Source organism: Phasianus colchicus, chromosome Z (assembly GCF_987193195.1).
Source record: "Phasianus colchicus chromosome Z, bPhaCol1.hap1.1, whole genome shotgun sequence".
NCBI classification, from domain to species: domain Eukaryota; kingdom Metazoa; phylum Chordata; class Aves; order Galliformes; family Phasianidae; genus Phasianus; species Phasianus colchicus.
The window spans coordinates 70,961,313-70,974,738 of NC_143476.1; the positions used below are offsets into that span (position 1 = coordinate 70,961,313).

General features: G+C 40.6%; 1 long non-coding RNA gene across 1 annotated transcript; it reads right to left on the reverse strand.

The window, feature by feature from the left end:
• Nucleotides 1-4,280: 4,280 nt before the first annotated feature.
• On the reverse strand, nt 4,281-8,735 carry LOC149913071 (uncharacterized). The gene is made up of 3 exons (XR_016461553.1): nt 8,529-8,735; nt 7,674-7,829; nt 4,281-6,573 (listed from the first exon to the last, which is right to left on the reverse strand). It is a non-coding gene; the product is annotated as an uncharacterized LOC149913071 (long non-coding RNA).
• Nucleotides 8,736-13,426: the final 4,691 nt, after the last annotated feature.

The following is a 13,426-nucleotide window of genomic DNA, read 5'->3' on the forward strand; positions in this document are numbered from 1 at the left end:
GGCATACACGGATTTCCTTTTTCAGGATCAATTAGGATCTTGCCCATCTCTTACCCAGCTCTGGAATTTGTGAATTTGTGCACTGTGGGAGTGTAGGAGTCTGATGGGATAAATTTTCAGGTGGATGTGTCTCTTGCTGGGAAGGGAGAGCTACAGCCACGGCAGAGATGTATGCTGTGGAACAGGAAAATAATTTGTGATCTACAAAAGATATCAGTGCTGATAGAGAATGCAAACAGGGAAAAGGTCATACAAAGAAAGAGAAACAGATTTGTCTGAGGCAGCTCATCTGGTTACAGGGATGTGCTTCCTGCACATACAGGCTCATCAGTGCTGTGTTTGTGCAATCACCTGTATTAATGACATAGCAGTGGGAGGTGGCATTTTGCTCTGAGGGCAACTTCAAAAGGAGGAAAACATTCATCTTTTTTTATTTCAGTTACAGAAACTACTTATAACACACACAAAAAAGGCTCTGATTTCCACTGGAGAAAGAATACTTTAACAACCCTGTGACAGCGCCTGGACAAGCAAAGAATCCGTTGGATAAATGCATTCCTTTGGTGCTGCTACAAAGAGGCTGCATGCTGGGGCCTGGATCACAAGTGATACACAGACTGGCACAGGGAGAAAACTTCTGCTGCCTGCTTGAGCAATGCACGAGCCCTGGAAGCTGATTTACTGCAGTGCATGAAGACTACTGCTGGATGCCACCTAACATGTTCACATGTCATATGAAACAAAGAAACAAGTCCCTTTCCCTTTTAAAAACCACACAGTCAATCTGTAGTATATGGACTAGCAGTTCCTTACAAAACATCGCATATTTTTTTCTTTTTATAAAAAAGCCTTTTTATAAACAAGCCTATCACTTACACACACAAATTCCCAAGCAGTGTATGATGATGTCACGCCTATTAGTAGGCATAATCAATGGTCAGCTCTCCTCCTGGAATAAAGATATTCACTGGAGTTCAACTCAACACTGGATATTCAAAAGTAGCCCCAAGTTTTCACAGAATCGTAGAATGGCCTGGGTTGAAAAGGACCTCAAAGATCATCTAGTTTCAAACCCCTGCTATGTGCATTGTTGCCAATCACCAGACCAGGCTGCCCAGAGCCACATCCAACCTGGCCTTGAATGCCTCCAGGGATGGGGCATCCACAACCTCCTTGGGCAACCTGTTCCAGTGCGTCACCACCCTCTGGGTGAAAAACTTCCTCCTAATATCCAACATAAATCTCCTCTGTCTTAGTTTAAAACCATTTGCCTTTGTGCTATCACTATCAACCCATGTAAACCATTGTTCCCCCTCCTGTTTAAACACGCCCTTCAAGTAGTGGAAGGCCACAATGAGGTCTCCCTGGATCCTTCTCTTCTCCAAGCTAAACAAGCCCAGTTCCCTCAGTCTTTCCTCATAGGAGAGGTGCTCCAGCCCTCTGATCCTTTTAGTGGCCCTCCTCTGGACCCGCTCCAAGAGCTCCACGTCCTTCCCGTACTGGCGGCCCCAGGCCTGGACGCAGTGCTCCAGATGGGGCCTCACAAGAGCCGAGTAGAGGGGGACAATCACCTCCCTCTCCCTGCTGGCCACCCCTTTTTTAATGCAGCCCAGAACAAAGTTGGGCTTCTGGGATGCAAGCATACACTGCTGGCTCATGTCCAGCTTCCTTTCTACCAGGACCCCCAAATCCTTCTCCGCAGGGGTGCTCCCAAGGAGATCTTCCTCCAGTTTGTATAAATACCTGGGATTGCCCGGGCCTAAGTGCCCACCTTCACATGGGCCCACTTCTTCAGCCTGTCCAGATCCCTCTGGATGGCTTTCCTTCCCTCCAATGTATCGACTGCACCGCTCAGCTTGGTGTCATCTGCAAACTTGCTGAGGTGCACTTGATGCCATCATCTGTGTCACTGATGAATATGTTGAAGAGTACCAATTTCAAGATCAACCCTTGGGGGACTTGTGACCAGCTCTACCCAAACATAGAACCATTGATCACAACCTTTTTTTGCAATCAGCCAACCAGTTCTTAATCCACTGAACAGTCCATCTTTCAAATCCATCTCTCTCCAATTTAGAGAGAAAGATGTGGTGAGGGACCATGTCAAAGACCTAGCAGAAGTCCAGGTAGATGACATGCAAAACCTTTCCCCATCTACCTATGCCATCACTCCATCATAGAAGGCCACCAGATTGATCAGGCACGATCTGCTGTTGGTGAAGTCATGCTGGCTGTCTTGAATCACCTCTTTGTCTCATACGTGCCTTAGCATGGTAACCAGAGGATCTGCTCAGTGATCTTCCCAGGCAGAGAGGAGAGGCTCACCGGCCTGTAGGTCCCTAGGTCTTCCTTTCTCACTTTCTTAAAAATGGGAGTAATGCTTCCTTTTTTCCAGTCAATGAGGATTCCACCATACAGCCATGATTTTTCAGATATGATGGAGAACAATAATAACATGAACACAAAATTTCTGGACTAAGGTTCTTTCAAAATTAGTCATCCATTAAAAAAAAAAATCGTGTTGAAAACAAGTAGAAGCACACTTATCCTGTAAACAAGTTACAGAGACCTATACAAAATCATGATCTTATTGGCTCATTACTTCTGGCTGTGAAACAGCATGGTACAAACACTGTGGAGGAGGAGTAATGCAGATGGATTCCTTACTTTTCCATACACGTCCTTACACCCCAGTCATCTTCACAGTGTCCAAGAAGCCTCAGAGCCATTACATTAGACAAGGTCACACCTCCTGTGCTTATTCCTTTGCTCTCCCTACAGAGTCACTTATTCTTTGCACGAAAACACAGGGGAATCACCCCAAAAAGAAGTACAAATATGTAACCAAATAGCAAAAATGGTAAATTCACCACATTACTTGCTTACAATACATACTTCTTATGTCTTGTTATTCTGCTAAGATAAAACCAAAGTTATCTTATTTAACATTATTACCAAAAAAGTCCCTTTGGTTTCTTCATCTCAGATTCTGGGGAAAACACAAAACTGTGATTCTGTTTACTTCAGAACATTATGGCTTGGGTAAAGAAAAAAATCTGCAGTATAAATGTATTTCCCAATTTCATTTCATTAGGTAAAGAAGTGCTTCATATTAAAGATTTATCTTTCATCTCACAGTTACAGTTTCAGTAGCACTGATCTCTTTATTCTCTCTTTTTTTTTTTCCTAGTGAAATTCCATTTCTTAAAATAACAGCCTTTTTTGTAGGATGACTATGTTATCATTACCCCAGTAATCTCACTTTGAGATTTCAGACTATTCATTTTAACACCAATTCCAATCTGCCTTTTGATATTCCTTTCTCCCCTGTTCAAACAGGCTTCTGATTGCCCTGGCTGAGGGGGCTGATAGGGAAGACAAAACCAGCTGACATCCCACAATGTCATTCAGCAAATCCCATGCTCTTCTCTAGCAGCAGCCAGCGCCGAGGAGGGTAGGATATGGTCACATTTCATTGTTAAATTCTCCTAGCCATTATCCAGATACAATTTTTAATCTTTGCGTCAAAACATAGCAGTTTTGATATGAAAAGGAAAGTTGTAAATCTGTTCAAATCTCAGACCACTCTGCACAGGCATTTTTTCAAAGTAGAGGGGATGCTGTTTTGCTTCTCTCTTCGAAGCTGCTGATTTGTCTCTTCGTACTGCAGTATGTTTTTCTCCACACGTGATTTACTTTTTCTATTTTAACAGCTGATTATATGTTCTATAGCTATGCCTTTGGTTTCATAGTTTCATAGAGATTTGGCTTAATAGGTAACAGGAGGTGCTTTAGTTTCACAAACAACTTTTAATGAGCCTACAGGAGTCCAAATCAAAGAAGTATTTTCTATGTTTTTCCATTTTGTTTAAAAAAAAAAAAATGTCAATAGCAACATACACTCAGCAGCTCCTTCATAGTTTGCAAAGAAACTTTGTTTGCATTAGAAAAGTATTGTTTACTGGGAACGTGATATGCTCACTGTTCACTCCTTAAACCAGGCAGGAAAGAGGGAGAAATACTGCATATTTAAGCACTATCAGCTTCCTTGTGCTATGCTTTTGTCCCAGTTAGGATTCAGCCTCAGCAGGGGCTTATGTACAAAGAGATGATGTAGGTTACACTAAAAAAGCTTCCATGCTAGTATTGCTGTCTAGAAGCAAACTTTGTTTTCTGTCTTGCTATAACTCCCGTTGCCTTTAAAACGTCTTCAAAGACTTTCATCAGTATGAGTAAGGTCAGACGCAGAAAGAAAAAAAAATCACTGGATTTATCACCATTGTCACATTTATTGATTTGTCTAACATACCAAAATAACAAATCAGCATGCTGATAGCATATTTTAGCTTGCAGATTTCAGAAATTCTTGCCATGCGTCAGAGCTGTGCACCATCATCATTTCAGAGAGCAAAGCAGTGAGCATCTGCAAGAGCAAGTTCTCACACTGTGCCTTGAAGATGTCATGAACGCAGAGCCACTAGCAGATGGACATGTGCTTTCACAGCTTATCTTAGAAACACTTCACAAGTATCATTCATAACACTTCAGTGTGCTGTACTTGATTGAACCAGTAAAAAAAGAGAGAACCATTACACGTCAGAACAAGGGAAGAACACATTACAGAGCATATATATAGCATGCTTGGTCACAGGGTAGGCTGTTTCTGGGTTTGGAATTAACTTGTCTATTTTATTTTATGTAAGAGACTTGAAATTCTTCCCCCTCACACCAATTCCAATAGTGTGCTTTCATTGTTAAGGCATCAGGACAGGACATCTAGACTACAATACAAGATTCAATTTTGCAAGCTTTCCCTGTCATGAGAACCCATTTTAGGTGTAGAGGGACTCCCTCACCTCTGTGCCTGTGTGTTACACTGCCCTACACAGCTAGCTAGCACACCACACAGGGCCAGATGGGCAAAGACAGGCAGCAGCCTGTGAGCTGTTGTTCTGAGACAGTTCTGTACCACTCTGAACACGAACTCATTTTTTGTGGCGTATTTCAACTCTAACTAGCAAAGGAACATAAAGAAAAGGAAGCCATAACATCAAAACCAGCAAACCAAGGCAAATAAGGTATAATAAAACACAACAGATTACATAGAGAAAAATACACAGAGAATGTATATATCCTTAAAAGACTGAACCAAGGAAAAGGCTTTTTATTCTTCCCACCCCCCTTTTTTAAATCTTTCAGTTATAGGCTTTAAACTTACAACCTATTTTTGTGAATTCAGCAGACACAGTTGCTATGGAAAATATGTAATGCTCCTCCAGGATAGGCAGCAGATAAAAGTGAATGTCACAACTCCAGTCATGGAGGCTCAGTGGGGCAGTGCTTTTCCTCCCTGCCTACCTGAAGAGTATCAGTAATGCTTATGGGCGCTGTGCAAATATTAACAAATCTGATGAGAATTTCTGAGCTGGCTGGAAATGCAAGAACAATACAAATAAGCAGCAGGGGAGGTGAAAAAGCATGCAAATCAATCTATACTTTCCAGTCCGTAGGTCCCAAGCCTCATTACCTTTGAAACTTTAGCTAGTGCTTAAGCAGCACTCTAGTTTCTTTCTCAAAGATGGAAGCAGGGTCTGCCATCCCAATTTAATGAGCATCAAGGAGATCAAAAGAGCCAAGGCAGAGAGATTCCAATTGTCATCTTAAAATAAATTATTTCTGTATTTGTTTATTTATAATTATTTATCCTTTTTATCTTATAATTATTTCTATTCCTGTTTTATACATATATTTTGGGGGATGTTTAGAAGAGGATGGCATTATTGCTTTCTAGAGAGATGAGGAAAAATAGTAATGCACCCTTTATGATCAAAGTAGATTTATATTTATCATATATTGCTTTTCATCTTCAGTACACTCTGAAAACATGCATGTATTATACCTTAAAACATTCTGTGAGGTACATAAGATAAGGTCATACTCATTTTCTATGTGGAAAAAAAAACTGTGCCAGAGAGAATTTTACTCCTCTGTGCATCAGAGGAGTGACAACTGGTCTGAGGGAAGGAAAGTCCAATGGGAAAAACAATCAGAGCAATGAGAGGCTTGTTTCTTCTATCATTCCCTTTAATTCTAAAATCTGAAGGGCTAGAGTAGTATTTTTTTCAGAAGTAGAGAGGTTAAACTGTAAAATATATATAAAAACATGTATATATACATAAACCTATGAAAAGGAGAGTACACATACCAAAGGAAAAACTTGAATGATATTGCTATTATGTGACAAGAGCAAAAATTGAACAGGCAGTCTAACTTCAGTCTTCCTGCACGTATTATGGAAAGGTCCTAACTAATAGGTCACAAGCATTACTTTTTGTTCTACAGAACTATTGCTCCCTCAGTAGAAGCAATGATTATTCAGCATTTGGTTTACTTTTCAACATATATTTCCATCTCTTTTAGTGTCAAATAGTTAACTACAGAAATACAATTATCTTCGTGGGTTTCCCCAGGAGGTCCTTGTCTCTGCTAGCTTGAGGAAATGGTGTCTTACAGGGTTACACCTTGGGTCAGCAGTCAGAGCTAGCATCACATCAATAGCTTCGGCACAGACTTCTGTAAAGACAGAGACAGACACATATCCTGAGACTCAGTCCCTGTTGTGGTACAGAAGTACTTGGTGGCACAACCCTTGGCCTGTCTGCCACTTCTCAAAACAGTTTGGCCAATGTATCCCTAACCTTCCTCTCTGTGAACATCCATACCTCCCAAAAAGATGAGCAAACCTCGGACACAAACTTTGTAGAAAGAGGTGGCCCCTCTACAAACTAGAGGGGTTGCACAAAACTTAGGCTGAGGCTCATTTATCAGCTTCAGTCCTAACTCATCTATGGGCTGAATGTTCAAGTGCAAAAATATTCTGAAAACAAATATGGTTAGGGCAGCTTTTGCTTCATCTACAGAGAATGACAGAGAGTTCTATTGAGTGCAGCCTCACTGAACAAACACTGCACAAGTATGCATGCAGTGCTCGTGCGCCATTAGTCCCGAGGACAGAGCAGCTCTTCTCAAATGCTAACATGTGTCATTTAACAACTTCTACTGGCCACGGCTATTTCAACCACGCTGTACTATAATTTTTTTTCTGTTAAAATTAAAGTGAAAGGTGAATATTTATGTGTACTACTTGGAAGCCAGAGATATTTCTTCAAACAAACTTGCTGAAACAACATCGCACGTTGGCCAGTGCAAAAAGCCAGAGATTAACAGCGTGCATATTCACTGCTGGTATCAGCATTTTCCAGTAGGTCTTGGGACCAGAATGGATTTAGTGGCATTTAGTGACACCTAGTGGCCTATTCTCGCGTATGAGAAGTACTCAGGAACGGGAGAAAAATCTATGCGTATCAAACCCAGATGTCTGGGAACAGATTTCAGTGCCCTCAGAAATCACGGTAGAGAAATACGCGATGCACAGCTTTGGGGAGGGGACGAGACCTGGCTGAGGCAGGACTTTTGGCATGGAAGTGCTGACAATTGCTTCACGTCTTAAGGAGTACACAACAGGGTGTTTATGGGGATCTAGTGGCTCTCATAACGCTTACAATGTTTTTCTGATTTAGCTTACTTGAATTTTCTATGCCCTTTTCCCAACCTGACATAATCTTCTGCCGGTGTCCAATTTATGTTTAATTCATTTTAAAACTACACCTTACCTGCCTAAGGAAGGGGTCTTTTCCAGCAGGTGTCACTGTGAAGTAATAAATGCAAAATCCACCCCCACCGGCGGTGTCAGGAGCCGGCAGGGCAGCACGATTTGAGAGCCCGGCTGGGCCAAGGGCCAGCAGCAGGGTCAGTGCTAACACCAAACCCTAAAACAGAGGCTGCCGTTAAGTCTCGGGGGAGGAAGCCACGGGTTTTGCTCAGTGTTGGATGAAGGGCTGTAGGACACACCCATCCTGCAGCTGGATAGCATGCCCCTTCCTGAGATGCCTTTGGCATCTCAGCAGTGGCAGAGCACTGACTTTCAAAAATCTGAAGCCTTTTACATGACAAATTCTTGCAGCCACAGGGAGCTGAGCCTATATTTTCTACTTTGGCCTTCATGAAGGCCTTTATTTCCTTTACCTCTAGAACAGGGCTGGTTTTCAGGAGCTAGTTTTCAGAAGCCAGTTAAAACCATGGATGCATGTGCCTGACTAGGACTGGCTTTAGGGAGCCAAATTTGAAAATGACACTGTCACTTTTTTATTTGGTTGTAGTAAAATTTTAAAACTTTGTTGTCAGCAGAACTCCAGCTAAGTTTTGTTAGCTATTTAAAGCTCCACACTGATTTTCCATTTTTTGCTGTTAGTAACACTTTGATATCAACATGTTTGGGAAATCAGCTAATTCACTTGCAGTGAATTATATCACTGAGCAGTTCAATTATATCACTTATTTCATTATTGTTATACAAAATGTACCATGAGTAGACCTAGACATAGAAATGGATGAGGAAGTTTTTTGGCAGCATTTTTTTCTCAGAAAAAAATATTAAATATTAATGACATTTTGCAAAACTACACCACCTTTGATGAACCTTCCTTCTATAAGAGACCAAAGGACAGGAGCTCAGAAACTGACAGTATCTGAAAGCTGATGAGAGGACACCCTGCTGGTCTCCGCATAAGCACTGTATTCCAGAACATGTTTGTCTCTGGTTCTTGACTGTTACCTTTTAGAGTGCCAGGATAATAAAGCTCCACTGTACTGGAGATTTTATTTTATTCTCTTTCAAGAAATGATTTTCAAATAGTTGTCACAAATAGGGAATTTTAATTGCTTTTTCTTCCTATTAAAAAAAAAAAAAAAAAAACTAAAAACTAAAAAACTCAAAATCTACCTTCAAGAAACTTAACCTACTTAGCTTGTCCATGACTGTTAGCATTATTGGAGTGTAGGGGTTACACAAACAAGTCTTTTGCAGATAAGTTCTCATCAGCATATGGTGTTAAATCTAACCTGATTATTCTCAAAGCTTTTGATTCCCAGTACAGTGGGAAATGCTGACACTTATTAGCATTAGTTAAAATCATGCAACTTCATTGTCCAGTACTCTGAAAAGATATTTTCAAACAGCAGTGTTCTGGTTTGTCAGTAATTTAGAAATGGCCTGGCAGATTTTGCCCTGTTGTCTTAATTTAATTTAGAAAAAGAAAAGTTTCTTGGTACAATTTGGAAGTTTCAAGCTGTTGTGAATTTTTGCTCCTACCCCACAAAAACACTTTTGCAAAGACAACACTATCTCCATGGAGACCTTAAAAAGGTATTTTGAAACAAGTGTCAGCTTTAAATTCTGCTATTTAAAGCATGCAATGTGACATGAGAGAATGTATTTCTGAGTGTGACTTTTGTCTTTTGATCTCTGAAGATAAACTTCCTTGAGGTGAGCAGATTAACAAGCAGAGGACACAAATTAATTGCTTCTAGTCTGCATTATAATTTTCACTTTTTGAATTACTTTTAATGAAAAAACCCCTTTCCCTTATATATGTTGTAATAAAGTAGCGTAAATAAATGTGACCTTTCTTGGACTTTTCCCTCCATTAACTGCTTCTTTTCTTGTGCAAAACTTATCCAGTACCATGAGTGAGAACGTGATTATATAAAGATGTACAAAGCCTACACAACACTACTCAGAAACTTATCAAAGTTTCAGATCTGTGATGTGTATGTTATTTTCTTCTTACTCTTCATGACTCAGAAACTCAGTTAAGTAAAATTATTTTACTGGATTTGTGTCTCAGTGAAACAGTAACATGTTTAAGAGATCTTCACCTAACTTAAATTCATGTTTTATATGGAAAATTTATGGAGGAGACAGAGGAATGAGATTTTCTGCTATCTGCAGAAGGACTCACAGAGACTGCTGATTCCAGCTTCAGCTTGAGAACAGGAACCCCAGCTGTACAACTAGTATGTGTGGTTCTTGTAGCATGGCTTGGACCCAGCTGATGATATTCTATTCCATTCATCTTGCCTTACACAGGACTGTGGACATTGTTTGAATCATACTTGATTTGAAAACCAATAGTTGCTTACTCAGTGGAAAATTCTAGGTACTTTGGTAACCACTCAAGAAAGATCAGGAGGAACTGAAGAAAACAGAAAACAGAGTGATTGAGAGTCAGTATGAAATGTTAGATATGTCAGACTTTTCATGTCATGTCCATGTTACAGATTAAGAAGAAAAATTGCTAAAGACCATTTCATAAAATTCTTGAATTGTCAGTGCTTGTTGCATTATGCTTTTGTGATGTCACTTGCAATGTATAATAAAATTAAAGAAATCCAGACCCTCTTTATTGAGATATGCAATTAAACGTTCATGTCAAAATCTCTTTTATGTTATAAAAAGTCTTTTTTGTGTCTTGCAAGGCTCTGAGTTGTTATTAAACATGTTATGGAAGGCTACTGCCATAATCATTCAAAAGATAAACATAGCTGTGTCTTCCAAGATCAAATTCCCTTGTAATGAATATCGAAAAGAAAGGTGAATCATTATATTTCTTTATAATTTTTCCCCTAAATCATTATAAAAATGAAAAACAAACCAGAAACTCAGGCTTTTTTCCAACTGTGTCTCAGAGACAAACAGTTATGGTATAGCCTTCTGTAAGGAGTAATGTGAATAAGAAACAATCAAGTTTAAGTTGGAGCCTTATAAATTTACAAGCAGTCTAAAAGTCAACAATTTCAGTAGGAGTGGAGCTGGTGACTCAGAAGTTTCCTAACTTCACTTCAGAACCCAAGGCAGAAGGGACAAATGAAAAAAAAAAGTTGTTCTCTGTTACAGTGCTGTTTCCTCCTGCAAGAGAAAGCTTCTTCAATTTGTTTCACTTCTAGAAAGCTGAATTAATGGCTGAGCATGGACTTAGGTCTCCAAACTCTCTTAAGGCTGAAGTGATGCTCACAGAAAGTGGGGCCAAGCAAGCAGGCCATAGCTTCCCTCTTTCAGAAACAAAGAAACATTGCTTTTGAAAACCACCTCAGCTTCCATCCTTTCAGAGTCAATCTGTTTCACTCACACCAGAGAATAAGCTCCAGCACTGGGTGAGGTAGGGTACCAGAAGGATGCTCAGATGATGAGACACTCTGTCAGAGACTGCTTTCCTCAGCTATCAGGCAGGCTCTCCTGTTCCTCCAGCCCCTGTCTCTGTGAAAAACAGGGTGGTATACAGAGATATCAGATTTCATTCACATCCTCTTATAACCACATAGTAAGTGCAAGTCTCTCAAACAACTGTATCTTCAGTATGACTGTCAATGGCCCTGAACCACTGCAAGCTGTGTTAATCCAGAGTGGAATCTCTTTTTAGTTTGTGTATATATATATATATCTATTATTGCATTATTTTACAGTAAAAAAATACATATGTTATCCACACATCCATGTATATCAAGTTTCTTCAGAGCATTCATAAGGAACTGGAAGACCCTAACAAGAGAACCACAAGCAGGTCAGTTCACCTCTTGGATCTTGCAGTGGCACTTTCTGTTACCTCAAATGTCTGCCTTTACATATTTATCATATCCAGCTGAGCACCGGAGTCTACATATTGACTATATATTGTTTTTTACCAAGAACCTGTTTTTGAAGAGAAAACAGACCACTAAAAAAAGTATTACATAAATGGATTAGATCCAAACTTCCTCCATTTCAAGGTTTCTTATCTTCTCTACAGTTCAGGCTTACTCTTCAGCATTTCTTAATACTACTCCTGTTTTACTCAGCTTTCCCCTCTGCATATATTAAAAAAAAAAAAAAAAAAAAAAAAAAAAAAAAAAAAGGAGCTTGCAATTATGATATTTATGCAGAGTTCCATCGCTTCATGCTGCCATGAAAATTTTCCAAGAATCTTAGAATATCCCAAGTTGGAAGAGACCCTTAGGGATCATCAAGTCCAGCCCCTGGCTCCAAGCAGTACCACCAGTACAGCAGTACCAGTTCAAACCCCATGTCTGAGAACGCAGTACAAACACTCCTTGAACTCCGGCACTCCCTGTGCAGCCCATTCCATGCCCACCGCCCTCTGGTGCAGCCCCTGTCCCCAGCCCCCAGCTGCCCTCCCCTGGCACAGCTCCATGCCGTTCCCTCGGGCCCTGTCGCTGTCACACAGAGCAGAGCTCAGCGCTGCCCTCCGCTCCCTGTCAGGAGCTGCAGCCGCCATCAGGCCTCCCCTCAGCTCCTCTGCTCTGTGCTCAGCACACCCAGGGGCCTCAGCTGCTCCTTCTGTTTTCCGCTCTAGACCCTCTGCCGTCTTCATAGCCCTCTGCAGAAAAGTAATATTCTCTAACAGGAGAGAGCTAAGCAGGATCTGAATTCTTCAAAATGGGAAAGTAAAGTCTGCAGAGGGCTTTTTGATAATACTGTACTGTAAGGAAAAAGAAACTGGGTAGCTTTGCTGGAAGTGTTTGTTTTTTTTATCAAAGACATCACTTGATTTGTATCATTATTATGCTTATTATTTTTTAAAAACCAGAACAGACCTACTTTCAGAGGGCAGTGAGGCACTGGCACAAGCTGCCCAGAGGAGCTGTGGATGCCCACCCTGGAGGCATCGAAGACAACTGGGTTGGTTGGGCCCTGGGCAGCCTGAGTTGGTGTGCAGCAACCGTGTGCATGGAAATGGGTTGGAACTGGATGATCTCCTGACCCAAGCCACTCTATGATTCTACGATTCTATGTTTTTATGATTCTATGATTCTACGATTTTATAAGCATCATAGCCATGTCTGCACCTTTGTTAAAGTGCTATGAAGTGCACCGTATGTGCTTCAGCATTAAACAAAGCCTCCTCACTGCGCTGGGATGTCTGAACATTCAGAAAACCTGTCACATTCTGTGACCTATCACTTATCCACACCTCGTCAACTCAGAAATGCGATCAGCAGGCTTCACTGCGATAACTCCCCTGGCAAAAGGCAGACAGAATAGGGACAAAGCCAGCAACAGCCTAAGAGAACTTTATTCTTCCCTTTCTGCTACTTCTATTTTCTGCTATTTCATAAGCAGAAAAATAACAGAGAGTCAGAATACACAGAGACAAACTAATGAGATAATCAGGAAAATGAAGTACTTTTCACATAATAATAGGCCTGGAATCTAGTTGTTGTTGAACCTAGGAAAATACAGGCTAATAGAGTGAGGTAGGAAAGAAAATGTTTAAAGTGAGTTCACTGAAAAGTGCACAACTGTAATTCAGACAGGAATAAATATAAGGCTAGAAGCTAGAAGGAAATCTTACCAGACATTTCTAAATTTAGGAACAACCTCTGTTATGAGTGGCGAGGACCAAAAAACATAATAATTTTTAAGATGGAATGATTTCAGTTCATGACAGAGATTGCAAGAACTGGTTACCTATGATAGTAGGGCATTAAATTTAGGGAATCACAACCCCTCTGGCACTCCTGTGTTAAAGGC